Source organism: Manacus candei, unplaced genomic scaffold (genome assembly GCF_025592945.1).
Source record: "Manacus candei isolate 608988 ecotype Guabito, Panama unplaced genomic scaffold, ASM2559294v1 h1tg000064l, whole genome shotgun sequence".
Classification (NCBI taxonomy): Eukaryota; Metazoa; Chordata; class Aves; order Passeriformes; family Pipridae; genus Manacus; species Manacus candei.
The window spans coordinates 3,715,623-3,735,062 of NW_026138112.1; the positions used below are offsets into that span (position 1 = coordinate 3,715,623).

Here is a 19,440-nt window from a genome sequence, read left to right on the forward strand (position 1 = left end):
GAAAAGGCTGGAGAGACACGGGAAAAGGCCTGAAGAGGAGCAGCTCAATCCAAATTGGGTATTTCGTAGGAAAAGCCTGGGTGGGCGCTTCAGGGAATAGGTGTGGAGGCTGACCCAAAGCCCTCTGAGATCAGAGTCGGCCGTCAACAACGACCTTCCCCTCACAAATCCAAGGTCCCAGCTCCCGGTGGGACCCCTGACGGCCACCAGCCACAGCCAGCTTTGTCCCAGCTCCGGGAACACGGTGGCCACCAGCCTCTGGCCTGCTGATACACCTTTGTGTTTGTATTTTTATTTTGAATCAACAGCACTTTCAGCTACTAATTCTCCTAAGTCTGTATTTGCTTTGGAGGAGAGAATGAAAACTTGGGATGAAATGAAGTGGATCAGGATGGTGGAACAAAAAGGAAAAAAGCAGAAAACATTTCAAATATTATTAAAGTGGGGTTTTTTTTCCCCAGTAATATAAAACATGAAATTCCTTATAACATTATAGTATTTTACAGTTTTATGAAGCTTTCTATTGTGACTTTTATGGAATCAAAAGATGAAGATGATGAGATATTTTAGCATTTATATTTTTCAAAATTAAATGTCTACTGAAAATAAAGTAACTTTATGCATTTATGGGAGAGTTCATGTCCATTTTCACTCCTCATGTGTCGAGTCTTGTCTGATTGAATTGAGATCTGAGGATCACTGTGGTGGTATGGGGGAGTGGCTTCTTACAGTCCATGAGACCTGTTGGTTCCACAGTCTGCAGAGAAGCTCCTTTGCCCAGCAGGCAGTCCTGGAATGCCCAGACATCCATGGCAGAGATTCCCAGAGCTGCCATGTGCCCCAGCTGTCCCTGAGCCCCAGCTTTGGCCTCGGCACTGAAACGCTGCCAGGACCTGTCCCTGCTGTGCAGGTCCGTGGGGCTGCAGGACACGGTGTCACACAGCACACACGGCCACTGGGTCCCGCCAGCTCCTGCAGCCTGGGCTTCCTGATTGCCGGGGATTTTAGGGGCCACCCGTCTCCAGGGATGGGCAGGGAAACAGAGATTTCCTGTGACTGGGAGCAACGCAGGGCCTTGCCGAGGCAAGAAAATGGCCCGGGGTTCAGGTGCCCGTGTGCAATTCCATGTGCAGGGTGTCTCCCCCAGCAGCAGGTTCCCGGCCCCAGTTCCCGATCTCCCGGAGCGGAGCGGGCGGGGCGGGGCCGCGGGGACAGGCGGGCTGGGATTGGGCGGCGGCGCTCGAGTGCTGATTGGGCAGCGCTGCCGGCCCGCGGTATAAAGGGCCGGCGGGGCGGGTGCGGGCGGTTGTGTGTGAGGGCTGAGGGTGCGGCCCCGCTGCTGCCCGGGCTGCGGAGGGGAGAGCGCCTTGGCCGCTGGGTTTATGGACCGGGGGAGCCGGGGGGCGTTTAGGGGCGCCTTGTGCTGGGCAGCGGGGGCCGGGTAAAGCCCTTCCCTGCCGGGTGACCCTGGGGGAGCCGTGGCAGGACTGCGGGGCTGGTGCTCTCTGGGTGTCTCAAGTTTTGCTTTGGAATTCCAAGCCCTTTCCCTGTGCAGGCTTACGAGACAAAGACTGCTTCAGCTTGGTTTTTTTTGGTGCTGCATTAATGCTTTTTGCTCGTTCTGTGTCAATTTGCAGCCTGGCTCGTGGTTTCCCCTGGTGCTGGGGAGTGGAGGCGAGTTGTGCTTCCTGCCGGAAGAGAGAAGGGCCTTGGGAAGCTGCTCCATGAGCCACAGCTGTGCCGAGCCCGGGAGTCTGTCCAGGTAAGAGCAGGGCTTCTACTGCCAGTGAGGAGCTGGGTTCTGCTGCTGAAACATGCCCATGCCTTGAAATGCAAGGACAGGCAGAAGCTGGGAGGGACCCTGAGCACATTTGAAAAGCCCTTGACTGTGGGCGAAGTGTCCAGGAGAAATGATTCCTTTTTTTGCAGGGAGGCAGTTTGTGAGGACAGGGGGGTTGCTGTGCTCTCTAGCAAAACTACTGCCCTTGGGATGTGCAGGGTGAGGAAATGTTGGCAACGTGTGGACTGGAGCAAAGGTGTGTGGGTGCCTGTGTGTGACAGCCGTGGGTGTGCTGGAAGGGGGTTCTGGTGCCATTGGAGCTGCCAGGGAGCCAAAAGGGGCACAGTTGTCTGAAAAAGGTGAAAGCTCTGTTGGCCTCTGTTGACACCTGCCCCAAAGGAGCTGCAAATTTCCCCCCTCTTGGTTGCAGGCTTCACAAAGCTCCCAGGAAAGGAAGTTTTAGATTCCAACTGCCCTTTCTGCTAAAGGTTTCCTTGCTCTCTCAGCAGGATGTCGAGTGCCACCGTGTCCCCGAGGTCACCCTTTCTGCTGTTGGGAGAGCATGAGGTGGATGGAGAGGATCCCCAGCCATCTGCAGGCAAAAGGGACTGGCACAACTGCGATTTTTCTCCAGCTCTCTCAAGGTGGACTTTCAGGGTACCATGGGTAATGTGCCAGCTCTCCTGCTGGAGTTTTTGTCTTCTGCTATATTTGAACATCAAGAGTAAAACTAAAGTCAGGTGTGTTCTGGAGTATGTTACACTCATGCAAAGCTCCTTCCCTCTGTTTATTTTCTGCTCTAGAAAGCACAGTCTGGGGTTCCTGGGCACTTCCTATTAAATGATTCCGTGAAAATAATTTTGTACTGAAAGGAGAAAGGAGCTGTCTGTTTGAGATCAGATGTCACTGATAAAAGCTTTATGTTTTTTCAGTCAGTAAGTTTTTAAAATATCTCATAGTGTGTAGGAATGCCTGGCTTCTAAAAGTAACCAATTGAGTCTTAGAAGTTTCTTTGAAGAGCTGAGTTCAGGCAGCAGAATTGGCCCTGCAGGAGGGACTCTGTGCCTGCTCTCCCGTGGCTCCAAGGGATCTCTGGCCCTTCACGCCGGCACCGAGATTTTCTCGGGAAGGGCCTCAGATCCCCGGACCAGTCTGGGACACAGGCAAGATCCCCCTGCATTTTGGGACCAAATTGGGCCCCCCTGGAGGGACAGTGCTGTTGGTGCCCCCCGGGTTGGGGCACCCCGAGGACTCCAGCGCGCACCGAAAGGATTATTCGGGGAGATCCTCGGGGTGCCCGGCCCTGGGGAGCTCAAAGCAAGGTCCCTGCAATGGATTCAGGCATTGCTGAGAGTATCCCAGGTGTAGCTGTCCATGCTAGACAGGTCAGACACAGGTCCAACTTCCTCAGTCCTTAACCCAATTGAGGGAGAATTAAGGACTGGCAGTGTTAAGGTGAGTGGTGTGACAGGGGTTAAATTGGGAAAACATTAGGGAATTCTTCAGTTTGTCTGTTTGCCAAACTCACCCAAACCTGTGCTAGGAAGGGATTGAGTGGAAAAGTTGAGGCAGAAACGAAATTGAAAACTGGGGATATTGAAACTGTAATTGCTGGAACTAAATGTGTCAAAGCAGCAGCTCTTGTTGTGCAGGGAGTAACTCCTGTCAGCAGCAAGGTCCCGACTGAAGTGGCAGCTGCAGTTGTTCCTGTGGTGTGGGCTAGTGGAGTTCCAGGAGAGTGGAAGAGGGCAGAACCTGTAGGTATTACCCCTGATGTGGGATCTATATGGGTAAGGCAAAGCCAGTGTCCTTTAAAATGAGAATTCCAGCTTGGATTGGTTGCAGTAACAGCTAAACTGGCTCATCCTGGTTTGCTTGTAGGATGTGAAGGCAAGAACCTGCCAAGGAACCAATGGCCAAGATGATTGATGAGTGCAGGACCTGAGAGAACCACCTTGAATGACAATCTCAAGGAGTTTCCAGTATTGGATTTAAAAGATGGCCTTTGCTGCATCTCCTTGAGCAAGGAAAGCCAAGAAATCTTTGCCTTTGAAGGAGAAAATCTGGAAAGGGGAAAGGAAGAAGAGAAGCCACCTGACTTCTCCCTTAGCCCCAGACAGCCCATGAACTGTCTTCCTGGGAATGGTAGGACGGGGTGGACTCTGGATTGCTCCCTCTGGATGTGTGGTAAGACTTTTATACCAGCTTTTAAGAACAGCCTGTAAGCATTTGCTGCCTTGGCTAGATGGTGCAAGGGCAGCCTTTAAGCAGCTAAAGCATTCCCTGAGGAGAGCTCTGGGTCTGCCAGATCTCTCAGAACTGTTGGAAGCATTTTTGCTGGGGAGGGCAAACAAAGGGCAAGGTGTGCAGTGACCCCCTGAGAAGGGACTTTGAGTTAATGGCATCCCTGCAAGTGAACTTTGTGGGCTGTTCATCCTGTAGGGCAGGTGATAGTTCCAGCTAGAGTGATGGGAAAAATAGTTAAAAGGGAGCCCCAAAAGCTGGAAATCCTCCTGGAGGCTCTTGGCAAAGAGAGTTTCCTGCATTGCCCCTGAAAGAAGGATAGTGACAGCTTTTGAGTGCTAGTAGATGCTTTTAATAGATAGCCTTGAGTGTGTCCTTGTTGCACCAGTAGGCCTTGTCAAATCATAGAATCATAGAATCAGTTGGGTTGGAAAATACCTCAGAGATCGAGTCCAACCCTTGGTCCAAATCCAGTCCATTTACTAGATCATGGCGCTCAGGGCCACGTCCGATCTGCGTTTAAAAATCTCCAGGGATGGTGAATCCGCCACCTCTCTGGGCAGCCCATTCCAATGCCTGATCACTCTCTCTGTAAAGAATTTTCTCCTAATATCCAACTTAAATTTCCCCTGGCGGAGCTTAAGCCCATGCCCCCTTGTCCTATTGCTGAGTGCCTGAGAGAAGAGACCAACCCCCACCTGGCTAGAACTTCCCTTCAGGTAGTTATAGACGGTGATGAGGTCACCTCTGAGCCTCCTCTTCTCCAGGCTAAACAACCCCAGCTCCCTCAGCCTCTCCCCATAGGACTTATGCTCCAGTCCCTTCACCAGCCTTGTTGCTCTTCTCTGGACCCGCTCCAGCACCTCAATATCCTTCCTGAACTGAGGGGCCCAGAACTGAACACAATACTCAAGGTGTGGCCTCACCAACGCAGAGTACAGGGGAAGGATCACTTCCCTGGTCCTGCTGGCCACGCTATTTTTGATACAGGACAAGATCCCATTGGCCTTCTTGGCCACCTGGGCACACTGTTGGCTCATGTTGAGCTTCCTGTCAATTAGTACCCCCAGGTCCCTCTCTGCCTGGCTGCTTTCCAGCCACTCTGTGCCCAGCCTGTAGCGCTGCATGGGGTTGTTGTGGCCAAAGTGCAGGACCTGGCACTTGGCTTTAAAGTCCCCATATTCCAGGAGATATGCATATTAAAATTTAAAACGATCTCCATAATCCTTTGTTGGCTTGAGGCTCTCCCCTCAGGAACTCCAGGAACTCCTGGTGCCGCCTGGGCCGATGGATTGGACGCCCCAGCCCCTCCGTTCCTGCCCAGCCACTGGGTCCGTGTCCAGTGGTGGCACTGCCAGCCCTGCAGGTGAAGTGGGAAGGGCCTTTCCAGGTCTTGTGGGTCACATCTATAGCAGCCAAAGTTGCAGAAAAAGGACCTGGGGTCTATTATTCCTGAATTAGGAAAGCTCCTTTTGATTGGTGAGCAGAACAAAGTGGATCCTTCAGAGTTCCCATCCGTGTTTGTGTCTCAGCCTGTGTTATGATTCAGGGCTGTAGCTGTTGTTGTCACTGAGGAGTCAAACTCTGCTTTAAATCATGAGACACTGGCCTAATGGCCAAGTGTCAGAAAAAAGTGGGAATGATATGTGAGTGTTGAGATGTAACAAGAGCTAATCATTTTTGCAGTGGGATTTAGCCTGGAAACTGCACAGAGCTGAGCCAAGGGATTTAACGGGACTTACCAAGGGAGGTGAAGAAAGAAGGAAGAAGGGAAGTGAGGCAGTAGACAAGCAGCACTAAGTTACACTGTAAACAGGTGAGTTGTGTTGAGGTTCCTAAGGCAGGCACTGAGGACTTTGAGGGCTCCAGACAGAGCAGACCTGCAAAGGCCCTCGGTGAAGCCCCTTGGAAACCTTCTAAGGGTAGGTGTGTATGGTAGTAAGTGTTGGATAATGCCCTGAATGTGGAACAGGAATGCAGAGAACAAAAATGAATCCTCCTGTAATGTTGCCATATCAGCTGCAGTGGAGATAGCTCTGTGTGTGCCCTTTGGGAGCTGATTGCCAGGAGACCTGGCGGGGTGGAATGATTCAAGAGCACAGGAATAAAAGGTTGCCTGGCTTCTAAACCTCTCCAACTGAGTCTTAGAGGCTTCTTTGAAGAGCTGAGTTCAGGCAGCAGAATTGGCCCTGCAGGAGGGACTCTGTGCCTGCTCTGCCGTGGCTCCAAGGGATCTCTAGCCCTTCACGCCGGCACCGAGATTTTCTCGGGAAGGGCCTCAGATCCCCGGACCAGTCTGGAACACAGGCAAGATCCCCCTGCATTTTGGGACCAAATTGGGCCCCCCTGGAGGGACAGTGCTGTTGGTGCCCCCCGGGTTGGGGCACCCCGAGGACTCCAGCGCGCACCGAAAGGATTATTCGGGGAGATCCTTGGGGTGCCCGGCCCTGGGGAGCTCAAAGCAAGGTCCCTGCCATGGATTCAGGCATTGCTGAGAGTATCCCAGGTGTAGCTGTCCATGCTAGACATGGAGCTCTCTAATGGCCTGTAATTGGGTTCTAAAAGTGGTGCTCCAACTGCAAAGGAAGTGTGGGATTGGGATTAAGAAATGAGCAGTGATGGTCCAATTGGCTGTTTTCTCTTGAATGTAATGGTAAGAGCTGCAGGAGTGCAAGGTGTGTGTTCCAGTCCCCAGCATTTGGTTTGCACATGTCCTGGTCAGACACAGGTCCAACTTCCTCAGTCCTTAACCCAATCGAGGGAGAATTAAGGACTGGCAGTGTTAAGGGGATTGGTGTGACAGGAGTTAAACTGGGGAAACATTGGGTGGTTCCTGAGTTTGTGTGTTTGCCAAACTCAGCCAAACCTGTGCTAGGAAGAGATTGATTGGAAAAGTTGAGGCAGAAATGAAATTGAAAACTGGGGATATTGAAACTGTAATTGCTGGAACTAAATGTGTCAAAGCAGCAGCTCTTGTTGTGCAGGGAGTAACTCCTGTCAGCAGCAAGGTCCCGACTGAAGTGGCAGCTGCAGTTGTTCCTGTGGTGTGGGCTAGTGGAGTTCCAGGAGAGTGGAAGAGGGCAGAACCTGTAGGTATTACCCCTGATGTGGGATCTATATGGGTAAGGCAAACCCAGTATCCTTTAAAATCAGAATTCCTGCTTGGATTGGTTGCAGTAACAGCTAAACTGGCTCATCCTGGTTTGCTTGTAGGACGTGAATGCAAGAACCTGCCAAGGAACCAATGGCCAAGATGATTGATGAGTGCAGGACCTGAGAGAACCACCTTGAATGACAATCTCGAGGAGTTTCCAGTATTGGATTTAAAAGATGGCCTTTGCTGCATCTCCTTGAGCAAGGAAAGCCAAGAAACCTTTGCCTTTGAAGGAGAAAATCTGGAAAGGGGAAAGGAAGTAGAGAAGCCACCTGACTTCTCCCTTAGCCCCAGACAGCCTATGAACTGCCTTCCTGGGAATGGTAGGACGGGGTGGACTCTGGATTGCTCCCTCTGGATGTGTGGTAAGACTGTTATACCAGCTTTTAAGAACAGCCTGTAAGCATTTGCTGCCTTGGCTAGATGGTGCAAGGGCAGCCTTTAAGCAGCTAAAGCATTCCCTGAGGAGAACTCTGGGTCTGCCAGATCTCTCAGAACTGTTGGAAGCATCTTTGGTGGGGAGGGCAAACAAAGGACAAGGTGTGCAGTGACCCCCCTGACAAGGAACTTTCAATTAATGGCATCCCTGCAGGTGAACTTTGTGGGCTGTTCCCCCTGTAGGGCAGGTGATAGTTCCAGCTAGAGTGATGGGAAAAATAGTTAAAAGAGAGCCCCAAAAGCTGGAAATCCTCCTGGAGGCTCTTGGCCAACAGTTTCCTGAGTTGCCCCTGAAAGAAGGATAGTGACAGCTTTTGAGTGCTAGTAGATGCTTTTAATAGATAGCCTTGAGTGTGTCCTTGTTGCACCAGTAGAGGCCTTATCCAAGTCCCCATATTCCAGGAGATATACCTATTAAAGTTTAAAACGATCTCCATAATCCTTTGTTGGCTTGAGGCTCTCCCCTCAGGAACTCCAGGAACTCCTGGTGCCGCCTGGGCCGATGGATTGGACGCTCCAGCCCCTCCGTTCCTGCCCAGCCACTGGGTCCGTGTCCAGTGGTGGCACTGCCAGCCCTGCAGGTGAAGTGGGAAGGGCCTTTCCAGGTCTTGTGGGTCACATCTATAGCAGCCAAAGTTGCAGAAAAAGGATGTTGAGTCTCTTCTTCTTGAGTTCAGAAAGCTCCTTTTGGTTGGTGAGCAGAACAAAGTGGATCCTTCAGAGTTCCCATCCGTGTTTGTGTCTCAGCCTGTGTTATGATTCAGGGCTGTAGCTGTTGTCACTGAGGAGTCAAACTCTGCTTTAAATCATGAGACACTGGCCTAATGGCCAAGTGTCAGGAAAAAAGTGGGAATGATATCTGAGTGTTGAGATGTAACAAGAGCTAATCCTTTTTGCAGTGGGATGTAGCCTGGAAACTGCACAGAGCTGAGCCAAGGGATTTAAAGGGACCAACAAGGGAGGTGAAGAAAGAAGGAAGAAGGGAAGTGAGGCAGCAGCCAAGCAGCACCAAGTGCCTGTGTAAGCAGGTGAGTTGTGTTGAGGTTCCTAAGGCAGGCACTGAGGACTATGAGGGCTCCAGACAGAGCAGAGCTGCGAAGGCCCTCGGTGAAGCCCCTTGGGAACCTTCTAAGGGTAGGAGTGTATGGTAGTAAGTGCTGGAAAATGTCCTGAATATGGAACAGGAATGCAGGGAAGGAAAATGAACCCTCATGTAATGCTGACCCCTCCCATCAGCTGCAGTGGAGATACCTGTGTGTGCCCTTTGGGAGCTGATTGCCAGGACACCCAGTGGGCTGGGATCATGGCAGGATGTTGTAAAGCAAGGAATTCCTGGCTTCTAAACCTCACCAGCTGCATCTTAGAGGCTTCTTTGAAGAGCTGAGTTCAGGCAGCAGAATTGGCCCTGCAGGAGGGACTCTGTGCCTGCTCTCCCGTGGCTCCAAGGGATCTCTGGCCCTTCACGCCGGCACCGAGATTTTCTCGGGAAGGGCCTCAGATCCCCGGACCAGTCTGGGACACAGGCAAGATCCCCCTGCATTTTGGGACCAAATTGGGCCCCCTGGAGGGACAGTGCTGTTGGTTTCCCCCGGGTTGGGGCACCCCGAGGACTCCAGCGCGCATCGAAAGGATTATTCGGGGAGATCCTTGGGGTGCCCGGCCCTGGGGAGCTCAAAGCAAGGTCCCTGCAATGGATTCAGGCATTGCTGAGAGTATCCCAGGTGTAGCTGTCTATGCTAGACAGGGAGCTTTCTAATGGCCTGTAATTGGGTTCTAAAAGTGGTGCTCCAACTGCAAAGGAAGTGTGGGATTGGGATTAAGAAATGAGCAGTGATGGTCCAATTGGCTGTTTTCTCTTGACTGTAAGGGTAAGAGCTGCAGGAGTGTAAAGTGTGTGTTCCAGTCCCCAGCATTTGGTTTGCACATGTCCTGGTCAGACGCAGGTCTGACTTCCTCAGTCCTTAACCCAATCGAGGGAGAATTAAGGACTGGCAGTGTTAAGGTGATTGGTGTGACAGGGGTTAAACTGGGAAAACATTGGGGAATTCCTCAGTTTGTCTCTTTGCCAAACTCCATTGCTGAGTCAGCGGTTCCGGGGGCCAGGAGGGATGGGATCAGGATGCCGAGCTCCACCCAGGGCCTGGGCTGCAAATGTTGTAACCCTGGAAAGAACTGAAAGCAGAGTGAGATGGAGGCCAGGCTCCAGCAGAAGGATGGGTGAGAAAAGACCCTGGTCCTCAGGTGGAGCTTTGAATTCCCTGGAAAAATGGATCCTGTCAGACGGTTCAGGCCCTGGTGGGTGCTGGAGCAGAGGCCTCTTTAATTTATGGTCACCCTAAAAAGTTGCAAGGGCAGCAAGTTTTGACTGCAGGATGAGGTGGGAAACCAAGTGAAGTGGTCCAGAGAAAAACTGAGCTTCAAATTGGTCCTGTGCCAGAGCAGCCTTGTGCAGTGCTTGTTGCTGTCCCTGAGTGTCCCATTGCAGTGGATATTTCCAAGGGCTGCCTTGTGCTGGGGAACACTGAGGGCAGTTCCCTTTCCCTGGGCACGTTTCCCCCCTCAAGGGTGGCTCCACAGTCCCACCCTCTGCCCTGGGAGTGTGGCAGAACACCTGGACCCACTGTCCTTGTCAGAGAGGGGACAAGGGATGGTTGGATGGGTGAGGGAGTGGTTCGGGGAGTACAAGCACCATTAGAGTGAGTAGTGCAGCACGTGGAAAGAAAGGGGGGGAGTTAATCCAGACAGAATTCAAGCACCTCCCCAACCTGTGGTATTTTTAGGAACTCAGTGGCGTTGTGGTCCCCAGGAAGTGTTGCCCAGGACTAGGCAAGTGACTTGAGGCTTTGTCACCCCCAGAGCAAGGTGGAAGCCCAGCAGTTTATTGGTTTGTTTGGCTTTTGGTGACAAGAAGGTCCTCCTTTGGGACCAATCCTTGGCCCGTGCCATAAAGTCCCAGGACAGAAGTGTGAATTTGAGTGGGAAATGAGCAGCCAGGAGAAACAGCTCAGGGAGCAATTCAACAGGCTCTGGACCTGTGGCCAATACGAGCCAGAGAGGGGGAACTAAAGGTTCCTGCCAGTGCTAATGATGCCCCTTGGAGCCTCTGGCAGAAGTAGGGTAATGTAAGGGGGGAACTTTTGAATGAGATGATCAATGGAGCATAGAGGTGTGAGAAAGAAATCCTATTAGGATGTGAAACCGGCTCGAGTCTGGTACAATGTAACTTGATGGCACAAGCTAATTGTAAGGTCCATTGTGCTTTTCAGCAAGTCAGCCTGATATCCCCTGTTCTGAGAGCTGAGTTCTTCCTTGGTTCTGCTACATATTGCCAGATAGATACCTCTGCCCATGAAACACAAGGGTAGAGGTCATACCCAGGGGTGAGAAAGATGATGGTGAGAGGAAGATGCTGTGGGCAGGGGTCGCTGGCCCCTTGCCCTCCAAGTAGGGCAGGCCCAGACTGTTGCCATCAGGCAATGCTCAGGCGGGGTTTGGCTGCCATTCAGGCCTCCCCTTACACTGCGTCCTGGCCCTACGTGGTGTAATGTGGAGCTGATAAAAATGGGCTGTCAGGACTGCTGAGCTGAGCGATCCTCATCCTGCCACCGAGCCTGTGTTGCTCCGCGGGGACGCCCGCGAAGGGATGGGCACCGACCAGCTGCTGCAGGTCCTGACAGCCCTGCCTGTCTGGGGGGTAGGCACAGTTTAGTGATGGGAAGCCACTGAGAAGGAAGACTTTAAATATCCTTTAGTGTTCCTTTAATACCCTTTATTTAGTATTCATAATATTTTCCCTTTAATTTCCCCTTTTACTAACCAAATAGCGTGTTAATATTATACTGTATTGAATGCTGTTCTTAGTATTTGTTTTAATGCCACATGCTAAGGTAGTTCATTTGTATCCTTTTTTAACTTTTGATTCTCTTTGCTAAGTTTATTATTATTATTATTCTCACTGCAATAAAGATATTTTGTGTGTTTGAATGTTTGTGGCACTTGTCTTTATTCCAGGCATGTATCCCAAGGAACTGTTCCAGGTAGGAAGGAAGTGCCCTTAGGGTTTGGGGATAGGAAGTTACTGGAAGCCAGCCCAAGATAGACCCTGTTGGAGAAGTGGCTCTGAGTATGTTCTTGGGCTTTAGTGGGAACAACAAATGATAAGAGGGCCTGAAATCCCCCTAAGGCCTTGGGTACAAAGCTCCTCCAGGGTGCACAGGCCAGGCCATGCTCAGGAAGGCAGCACCATGGAATGGAGATGGTGGATCCAAGCCAGAGCCAGAGCAGGGGTCGGGGCAGGAGCGAGGCCTCGGGAGGGAGTTGCCAACGGCCCTGTGGTTTAAGCAGCAAGTGTAGATCCCCTGGGCAGTGAACACATATCACTGGGAAATGGGGAAAAGCCCCAAAGCAAGTGCTGGGAGAAGAGAGGGAGCATGCATGGCTCACGGCTGGGTCAGCCAAATCTCTCAGTGGGAAGCACTTTTGGAAAGCAGGAGCATCTAACCCGTGCCAGAGTCGCGACGGGGGGAGGCAAAAGTAGTCCATGCCATGGTGTGTATATTGTAATACAAAGAAATAAGGCAGAGAATGACTTAATGGGTACCAATGAACTGATCTGGAGGACCGTATTCACATCCTGGATTGCAAAAATTAACTGGATTTTGTCTCCTGAATTGCTGCAGTGCACCGACTGATATCGTGCTGGAAAAATAACACACTTCAGTGTAAGTAAACTAGGGATTTTTGTATGTAGGTGCAAATTATTGCCCTGCAAATTTGAAATAAGACTTGACTTGATCACCAAATGCAAACAGTAACTATAGGGGTCAATTAGTGACCTTTGGGCATCAGGTTAGAACAACTCCCTGCTCCCCAGTGGTGGGACATATTTACAGGATTCTCACCACCTGCTACAAAGTTTTTGAACACTTTAATCCATCCACTAATCCCAGTAATTATTGTACTGACTTTATGAACAACAGAGTTGCTGTCTCTGGGATCAATGACAGGAAGGTGCTTCTCCCGTGTCTCTGCCCTGCCCAGGGATCAAAGGAGCAAAGGAAAGGATGAGAAGTTGGCTGAGAATTGAGCCCCGGGGCTGCTGGCCCTGAGGAGCAGGGTAAGGGCTGTGTGTGCTCAGGGGCCCTGGCTAAAGGCTGCAGGTGCAGTGAGTGTGTGCTGGGCAAAGGCAGCCAAGGTGTGTGCAGCTGTTCCGTGCCCTCCACCCTTGGCCCCGCCGGGGCGCCTGCCCAGCGCTCCAGGGGTGGCCAACGGGGAGCTCACGGAACCTGCCCGTGCCCACGGCCCCACAGTGCCAGGCCTGGCCTAAAGCCGGCTTTGTTGGGCAGAGCCTGGCCAGCGGGACCCCCTTGGAGCCGCCCCGCAGCCTCCCCTGGGGTGGAGGCACCCGCAGGAATTGTCCCAGTGCCGGAGCCTGCGGGATCGGCTGCCCCGGGGCTGCCGTGTGGGCTGGGGGGGAGCGGAGGGGGCCGTGGGGGAGGCATTTCTGCTGAGCCACAGTTCTGTCTCTGGGGCACTCAGGATGGGATGCCTTGCTCCTTTCCTGTTGTATCCCCTAAATCTGTATCCCAGGTGTTGGATTGGGTTTGTTTAAGCTGTTCCTATTATTCCATGACTGGTGGGAAGTTGCTTCCTGCAGTGCCCTGTCTCTCAGCAAAACACCAGGCCCAAAGGATCCTGGCAAGTGCAGCACTGGAAGAGTCAGGAAGACTCAAAAATGCACCAGTTCTCAGGAAGCACAACTTTGTAAAACATTGATGAAGCTAAAATTCCCCAGCATTGAACTGTTGGGTCCCAAATGATATTGGAGGGAGAGGCAGAAAATGCCACTGGTGCTGGGGCTGAACTGTGCAGTGACTGGGCAGGACTCGGCCCTGCTGCCTGAGAGCATCTTTCGGATGGATCCCAACTGTCAGCCCCTGGCTCCATAACTTGAGTAGATGGTGTTCCTGCAAGCCCAGCTGCTGTGTTGGTGGTGCTGTGGGCACCTCTGGCCCTGGCCTGCTGTGACTGTGTTTGTGTTGCAGCTCAATAAAGTCCCTTTCAGTGGTGATTGTGTCAGTTTTGTGCCAGTTGCTCTCAGTTCCTGTCCCCTCTTCCCCTACCCCAGTGGCTGCATCACTGCCTGTGCCTAAAGGAACTCTTCCCCTGCAGCAGTTCCCTACTGCTCTCAGAGAGGGTGGAGTTGAGGCCCCTGAGCAAAGGGGAAAAGGATCCATCCAAGGCAGGCTCGTGCTCACCCCCTGCATTCCTCCAGCCTCCTGTGTTTCCCCTCCCTGCTGGACACCCAGCCTGTTCCCATACAACCCCTGTTCCTGTTCTCTCTCTGTGTCTCCCCTCCCAACTCCCCTCCTCTAATCTCCAGCTACCCAGGGCCCTGTTTTTGAGGGGCATTCCTGGGCTGCTGTCCCCCCCTTCTTTATAAATGAAGTGCCAAGAGCCCCAGGTGCAGAGAGGTCTGCAGGGAAGAAGTGCCAAGAGCTGCCTGTGCCTGCCTGTGTTCCTGCAGTTCTCCTTCCTGTTCTCCCTGGGCTGGAGAGACCTGCCTGCCCTGTGTTTATTGGAGCAGAGGGATGGGATTAAATTTGTCCAGAAGGTTTGTTCACGGACACTTGTTTTCTGACAGGCAGTGCCATTTTCCTTTTGCCTTTCCCAAGTTTTTCCAAGTGCTGCCCAGCACGGGGATCCGTGTGCTGGGACAGTGATTGGCAGGAGGAAGGGGAGCCTTGGCCTCACCTGCCCAGCTCAGGTGGGTGGCAGAGAATTGGGGTGGGCTGGCAAGGCATGAACATATTTCTGAGTTCTGGAGTGCCTTGAATCCTCTCCCTGTCAGCTTCCTCTCCCTCATTTCCTGGGCTCCAGCATCCCAGGTGTCTCTTCCTTTGCCCAAAGTCCAATGGCAGAGGATTGACTAACTCCCAAGGGGGGTTTGGAATGAAGAAGGTTCTGTTCAAGTGGGGCAAGGAATGCAGTAAGAAAGATGAGCCTCCTTTTAGTGTCTGAAGTAGAGAGGAATAAAGATGCTGGAAAAGGCCACGTTTCATTTGTTGTCCCCCCTGGATTTTTCATGGCTCAAACTCTCTAGTGAGCCATTGAAGAGAAGAGTGAAGGGCAGGAGCCTTTGACTTGCCCAGTGCACTTAATTGCCTTGTTCTCCTCTCTTGCAGGCCAGGCCAAAGCCCTGATCCAGCCCAGCTCTGCCAAGTGCCCTGGGCTGGGAGCAGCCAAAGGCAAGAGGCTGCAGCCCCGCCGGCCGGGCTGGGGGCTCCTGGTGCTGCCCGTGGGGTGGGGTAAGTCAGAGGGACACCTTTCTCTCCTCCTGCCTGTTGGCATTTGCTCCCTGGGCACTGGATGTGTAAGGAAGGACGGAGTAGCAGGGAAGGGGAGTATTTCCAAACTGTCTGAATGTTGTCCCCGGGTTTGGGATGGAGCAGCGATGGGGGTGGTTGGGTTTGGCCTGGGCCGGTCAGGATCAGCCAGAAAGGACCCACCAGACCCCTGAACCCTCACTGGACATGTCCAGCCCCTCAAGTCATTAATTTTCAACAGAGGACAAGCAAGTGTTGGTACTTGCTTCTGATCCGTGGAGAACTTCCTTTGGAATGATCAAGCAGGGAATGTATCACTGCAAAGCATCTTTTTGGGTCTTTTGTTTGTTTATTTGTTTGTTTGTAATATCCTCTCTGCCTTCAATGAGTTTGGTGTGCTCCTGTTAAAGAAGCAGCGTGTTTTTATCTTGAAATTTGGGGTGGTTTGGTTTGTTTAGGCTTTTTCCCCCACTGACTCGGGCCTTCTGTGCATAGTCCGTGTTGTCTGACAGGACTGTTCTGGTTCTGGGTCAGAAAGAGAGAAGGGAAGTGGCTTTTCCTCATCTGGAATGTTTCCAAGCAGAAGTGGGGCATCGTCCTGCCCCTCCCCAAAGCACTGCAGGCACCTGGGAGTAGCTCAGGGCTGGCCCAGTTCTCTGAGACAGAACCATGGGGGAGAGGTTTAAGTATTAATCACACCTCTGGTGTCCCTTGGTTGCAAAGATTGGGTCCTCCAGTCCCAGAGTGTTAAGGAAAACAAGGAACTCCTGTTCTTCATGGCAAACCTTCTGTTATTGCTTGTGCAGTCTATGGGTTCTGTTGTCTGAGTTCCTGTCCAGGATCGTTCTAAGAGAACCTGTTAGAAATTTAGAGGTAGGATTAGAATTTGGGTCTGTTGCCTACCCAACTGCCTCCAAGTCCTGATGGACTGGAGTGATGAGTGCTCTCAGCCCAGGGTATTTCTTAATCTTGTGGCTTTCCCTCAGCTGTGGGTGAGGAGTTGTGCAAGCAAGGCCTGTGTGCCCGTGGGTGTCTCCCGTGGGTGTCCGTGTGGCAGGGCTGGGACAAGGACTCGTGCAGGGACCCAGCTGGCACTGGAGCTGCTGCCATTCTGAGCCATTGCCAAGGGGTGGGTAGAGACTATCTGGGAGGCTGTTCCCAGGGTTCCATTGGGAGCTGGATCTCCCTCCAGCTGCAGCAGCCAGGGGAGGGTTCTTCCTTGTGCAGCCCAGTGCCTTCTGCTCAGGCTGGCCCAGAGTGGGGCTGGGGCAGGTTCTCCAGGGAACTGGAGCCAGCCCTGAACGGGGCTCTGGAGAGCAGGAGCTGCAGGGACTGAGGTTTGCAAAGCTGGGCTGAAGTTTGTCAAAGCAGCAGAAGATTGTCATTCCTGTGGGTTTGTGGAGTCCGTGTTGGTGCCCAGGAGAACTGGCTCAGACTGGCTTTGTGGTCCGAGAGCTGCCCCCCTAAATTTGGCAGGCTGTGTGTGCTGGCAATGAAGTGCTATCCCAGAGGCTGATGGTTTCTGTCTCCAGGGGTGCCCAGGATGCTGCTAATCCCCAGGGATCTGCTCTGGGTCCAGGCTGTCCGTGCTGGAGGGCCCTGGTGGCTGCAGTCCCTGAGCCCGCAGAGACAGAGAGAGCCCCGGCCCGAGTGGCCTTTGGCCCCTTGTCCTGAATTTGGGGTGAGCCTGGGAGCGTGTGGAGGGTGAGAATGAGGGCTGTGTTTCCAGTACATCATCCCTGGGAAGATCCTGTTGTTCCAGAGCGCTGGGGACAGTTTGGGCTTGGCAGCTTCAGAGCTGGATTGGAGCAGCCCCTGAAAAGAATCAGGAGAGTGGAGGTTTGTCCCAGTGGTGCTTTCACACCCCACTTGACAGTCTGGGCTTTGTGATTGAGGTTGTCCTGTATTTGCTCTGCAGATAGTGGGCCCTTCCCAATTCAGCCCAGCAGATCCCAAGGGCTCTGACAGGAATATTTGTTCTTTCCTTCCCTTTGGGATAACTTCATCTCCAAACTGCCAGGAGCAATTCCTTAATTTCTTCTGGAGAAAACCAAGTGTCAGAGGCAGTTTGCCAAGGAGCCCAGAAGTGTCTTTGGAGCAGAGAGTGCTGCCAGCTCTGTGTGCCTGTCCCCAGCCTGGCACTGCCCACAGGGACACACGGGGCACTGACCATTAGAGGGAACAAACCCACTGCCTGCCAGAGGGTTTGTCCTGGGCCAGTCAGGCCTTGGGCAGGAATTGGACTGGGCAACTCCATCAGCTGCTCTTCCCCCACAAAGCCCCATCCCCTGGGCATTAATGACGTGCCCTGTGCCCACCGCTCACTGTTCACCCAACTGAAACCAAAGCAAGGCTTGCTTTGCTTGGAACAACTTAAAGTAACTTTAAACCAAAATAAATCATTTTTTTCTTCTTTTTTTTTTTTTTTCTTTTAGATGCTGGAATTGCCTCTCTGGATGTGTGCTGAGCTCTGGCTGCAGGGCACTGTCAGGCCTTGGTGGCTGTGAGTTCCTGTTCTTCTCCCTGGGAAACTGGAAAGAGTTATTCATTAGATTGCAGAAATGTTTTCTGAAACCTGTCCCCCTCTTTGTGCCTTTTGCTGACAGATCTTCTCTTTCTGCCTTTGCATGTACAGCTGTTCCCTGATGTCCATTCACTGGCCTGAATTCCTTGCAGCTCCCAGCTGGGGAAACCTGGGAGAACAGGCAGGGACAGAGGTGACATTTGTAGCTGCAAACTTGGGATAATTTCGAGGGGACCCATCAACTGTTTCTGAAGGAAAAGGTGAGGTGCTGCAGAGGGGAGGGAGGTGGCATTTTGGAGGGGTCCCACTGAGGGGGGAGTGGAGAGCCTGGGGCTGGAGTGTGAGTTCTTAAAGAGGGAAGAAGGGAAGGATGCTTGGGAGGGAAACACTCAGGGAATGTGTAGGGATGGAATGGAAATGTGGGGCGTCAGGAAGAGAAAATGGGTGATGTAGAGGAAGGGAAATGTTGGGTGTAAGAGTTGATCTCATCTGTAGAGAACAGAAGGACCATTTAGAGATAAAGTGAGGCAGTCAGTGGTGGGCAGGTAGGGAAAATTTGTGTTTGTAATATTTCAGGTCACCTGTAGCAGAGAGGATGTACCTCCTGATGGACACTGAGGCAGTCAGCAGTGGGCAGGACGGGGGGAAACCTCTGGGGGTAAAACTTGAGGAAACGTCCAGGGCAGAGACTGAATATTTTGAAGGATAAATGAGGTACTCAGTGGTGGACAGCTGGGGAGTGTTTTAGGGAAAACTTGGGGTATCCCACAGAGTAGAGAATGAACATGTATTTGTACAAATGAGCTGATTACATGTGGGTAGGTAAGGAGAATTTTGGGAGTAAAATCTGGGCAATCTGTAGCAGAGAGAATGAATACCTTGGGGTAAAGTGAGGCAGTCAGTGTTGGGCAGGTAGGGAAAAATTCTGTTTGTAAAATTTGAGGTCACGTGGAGCAGAGAATGTACATCCTGAGGTAAACTGGGGTAATCAGTTGTGGACTCGTAGGGAAAATTGGGTGGGAAATATCTGAGGTAATCTGCACAGCAGAGAATGAATATTGAGAGGTGAACATGAGGTACTCAGTGGAGGACTTGTAGGGAAAATTGTGAGGGTCAAATCTGTGGGGGTTAAAAAGGAGGTTGATTCTCTCCAGGACAGGGAATGAACACACTGAGGTAACCTGAGGTGATGAGTGGTGAGAGACAGAGAAAATTGTGGGTGTTAAAGTTCAGGTGATCTGCTGGGAAGAGAAGGAACCTGTTGAGGTAAAGATGAGGCACTCGATGGCAGAGAGGTCTGGAGAGGTTTGAGATAAGCCTGAGGTGTCTGTGGGGTGCAGAATGACCCTCTGTAGGTACAAACAAGCTGGTCAGGCATGGACAGGTAAGGCAGATGTTGGGAGTAAAATGTGGGGCAATCTGTCCCAGAGAGAATGAATCTTTTGGGGTAAGGTGAGGCAGTCAGTAGTGGGCAGGGAGGGAAAGTTTTGTTTGTCAAACCTGAAGTAATGTGCAGCAGAGAGAATGCACCTCATGGGGTAAACTGGGGTAATCAGTAGTGGACAGGTAAGGAGGTTTTGGGGAAACTTTGAGGTAATCTCTGTGGCAGAGGACAAATCTTTGGAGGTAAAAATGAAGTAATAAGTAGTTTGCAGGCAGGGAAAACTCTGAGGATAAGTCTGGATGTCACCTAGGGGAGAAAATGAGCCTTTTGAGGTCCAGTGAGGCAGTCAGTGGTGGGCAGGTAGGGAAATTTCTGTTTGTAAAATCAGTGGACACGTGGAGAAGAGAGAATGCACCTCCTGGGGTAAACTGGGGTAAACCTTGCGGACCTCCAGGGAAAATGTGGGGGCTAAAACTTGTGGGAATCTGCAGGGCAGAGGGTGAATCTTCTGAGGTGAACATGAGTTACTGGGTGTTGGACAGGTGGGGAAAGTGTTGAGAGTGAACTGGAGGTGGTCTGCTGGGTGGAGAA

At 52.0% G+C, this 19,440-nt stretch overlaps 1 long non-coding RNA gene across 2 annotated transcripts; it reads left to right on the forward strand.

Moving 5' to 3' along the window:
• The first annotated feature begins 1,147 nt into the window (after nt 1-1,147).
• Nucleotides 1,148-17,708, forward strand: LOC127478929 (uncharacterized). 2 transcript variants are annotated; one of them, XR_007907408.1, is made up of 17 exons: nt 1,148-1,762; nt 2,287-2,520; nt 3,433-3,537; nt 3,662-3,967; nt 5,266-5,390; nt 5,711-5,840; nt 7,009-7,117; nt 7,238-7,543; nt 8,073-8,197; nt 8,516-8,644; nt 12,296-12,337; nt 12,596-12,732; nt 14,260-14,382; nt 14,801-14,923; nt 16,474-16,645; nt 17,377-17,444; nt 17,577-17,708. It is a non-coding gene; the product is annotated as an uncharacterized LOC127478929 (long non-coding RNA). The 2 variants fall into 2 exon arrangements; XR_007907407.1 differs by lacking the exons at nt 12,296-12,337; nt 12,596-12,732; nt 14,260-14,382; ... (2 more) ...; nt 17,377-17,444; nt 17,577-17,708 and adding an exon at nt 10,397-11,644 and having other exon boundaries at nt 7,009-7,543.
• The last annotated feature ends 1,732 nt before the right edge of the window (nt 17,709-19,440 follow it).